Source organism: Schistocerca nitens, chromosome 8 (genome assembly GCF_023898315.1).
Source record: "Schistocerca nitens isolate TAMUIC-IGC-003100 chromosome 8, iqSchNite1.1, whole genome shotgun sequence".
NCBI lineage: Eukaryota > Metazoa > Arthropoda > Insecta > Orthoptera > Acrididae > Schistocerca > Schistocerca nitens.
This window is the reverse complement of record NC_064621.1, coordinates 166003932-166006951: the sequence shown is the minus strand read 5'-3', so window position 1 is coordinate 166006951 and position 3020 is coordinate 166003932.

The window sequence follows — 3020 nt, the reverse complement described above, 5'->3', positions numbered from 1 at the left end:
CTCGAGATGACAGTAACTTCCACATCTGAACTGAATGGGCAACAGCCAAGACTGTTGCAGAAAAATGACTACTTGTAAACACTGAGAATAAGTGATTGACCTCTAAAAATGTCTTGTTGGCATCACTGATGCTTCACAGGTTCCAACAGCTATCCTGACTCAACCGGAGGTGTCTCCACTCGGCCCTCTGTACCAGTATTTCCATGCTTGTGGGCCGGCCGAAGTGGCCGCGCGGTTCTGGCGCTGCAGTCTGGAACCGCGAGACCGCTACGGTCGCAGGTTCGAATCCTGCCTCGGGCATGGATGTGTGTGATGTCCTTAGGTTTAACTAGTTCTAAGTTCTAGGGGACTAATGACCTCAGCAGTTGAGTCCCATAGTGCTCAGAGCCATTTGAACCATCCATGCTTGTGTTATATGTTAATAAAAATTTCATTCTCACGCAACCTCAATTGCAGCATTTTTACTACAGAAAAAAGTCATTCCTACAGAAAATAATGATTCTTGTGACCCAACAGCATTGTGCAGGTCTTTCGACTGGACACCACTTCATCGATTTGCGTGTCACTAACCAACCTCAGAATTTCTAATCGAGAAGGTGCGTACAATTCAGCGTAGAATCTAAATTGTGTGTCATTTCAGGCGAATATTCACATAAATGAGAGTTGAATGTTAGGTTAAAGGCTGACCAAAATAATCTGTGGTCTGGCCAGGATTCTATTCTGCCATCTTAAAGCTTCAAGGCATGCCTCCTTCCTCTATATCACCAGGCTCGACTTACTGCTTCTCAACAATAGTGTGAGTACATGATGGCTGTTGGACGTGTCTGGAAAATTCCAAGTGGAGATTACAACGTAAAACGCACAGGGGATGCGATCACTCATCTTATCGCCATATTTTAAACTTTTGAACACAGTAGTTATCATGGGGGGCAGGGGGGCACCGTATAGACAGGTCACACCAACTGTAGGCTGGAATGCTGTGACTGCCGAGCGGATGATGAATTAGGCACAGAAAGCTGGTATGAGATCTCGGGTTACCATTACACGGTTCACCTCTGGCGCCACACCACAGAAAACAGAGTCTTGTGTGGTGTAGAACTAGAGTAAGCTGGGACACTGAACGGCATTGTGAGGATTGCATCACCTTACGGTGGCTGCATCCTCGCCGATGAGTGCGCACACGACTTTGTGACACGTCACAGCGAAACTCGAGGCCCACGTTTTCTACGACCGGGAATCACGGTGTAGGCATTTATTTGATTTAGTCATAGGATTCATATGGTAACTGTTGAAGAGGGGCTGAATCATCGCCAGTAAGAATAGTAAAAACCGGTTGCCGTACACTGCATGGTCAGCATGATAATGCAGAACTGCATATTCCAGCTCACAGACCAAACGCCCAGAGGAATGTAGAAACACTAATCCAGTCTGAATATTCCCATGATATGTCACTCATTGAGCATGTTTGGGATGTGATGAAACGACATAAAGCCCCACACAGGAGTCCATCCAACAGTCCTTATGAACTGGTACAGCTTGTGTTTCAGGCATGGCAAGAAATTACTCAGCATGTCATTCTGAGGCCGTTTGCTCTCATGCAAAAATGCTTCCTAGTGTAATTTTTTTACTTTATATTTTTCATGTTTTGTAATCATGGATAGGGACGTTCTGCTCTGTTTCCTTAATAAACGATAATTAGATTATCCATTCAGCAGTTTTTGTTATGGTCACATGACCAAATGCCATATCACATACTTTGAAATGCAAGTAGTATGTTTGCAAGAAAGGCAAATAGCGTATTCCGTTGACCTTTCAACTCTTGCAGGGACACAGTTTGTGCGGTGTAGATGGGAAGATAGAGTAACATAACAAATGAAATGTATCTAATCCGTAGCGAGCAACTGGAGACGATGGTACCGTACACCAAAATACTCAGAAAATGTCTAAAGAATATCCAAACCAGTACGGTTCCTCGAGGCAGCAGTCATTACCAGGCATTCTATGGGTATACGATGGGGTCGTTTCTTGCATTTCAGCATTTAGTAAGTGCTCAATAAAGACAATGTAACGCACAAAGTAATTCAAAAGAGTGACGTGTTATTCACGTATGAAACATGTAGAGTATATGCTCCCTCGATGTTACGATTCACATATACATGCAAATGAGGAGAGGTATCGCTGATTAAAATTTATTTTGTATCATTTTTAATATCCTGTTATTTTTAATACATTTTATAATAATTCTGTGAATTAAATAGTGGCTCTTTCCATGACCTAATATTTTTCAACATAATCCTACAAGACTTAACAAAAAGCAGGAAAAATAGAGTAGCACGTTATCATTCGTTGATATCGTTTACCAGAAAGCCAAGAGCCAGTGATTTTATGTTTGCCGTCATCGTCGTGGTCGTCTTCATAAATGGACACGGAGGAATCAGGCGTATGCCTGTTCCGTTTCCATAAAATTTATGTCCGTCGTTTCCTTGGCCGACTTACGTCCCTCATCCGTTTCGCGATATAATTAAGGCTTTTCCTGGATTATCTTTCATCCTTTTTCATATGTTGTTTCCACCTCTACGTGTATTAGTTATTTTCTCATTAATTTCACGCACATATATGTCTGTAATTGTTTTACTTTTCTCCAACTGTGTGCTATAATTGAACTTTTTACATCATCTGACTATTTTAACGTAATCTTACAAGATGTGAGATAGTTTGAGTAGTGGCTGTGAGCGATACTGGAAGAGTCGAGTGCAATTTTATGTCACATATCCTCTTGCTTCTTTCATCGCACTGTTCGCGCTTTAATAACATTTCTTTCTTTCTACTACTTTATGTAAGGGCGCTGCTAACATCGCCTTCGATCGCAGCTAAACCAAACACACACACACACACACACACACACACACACACAAATGCGCGCTCTCTCACACACACGTTGAAAGTATTTCTAAAAATCTTCATTCTTGATTAAATTTCTTCTTCTGCGATCTAAATCTACATCTACATCCATACTCCGC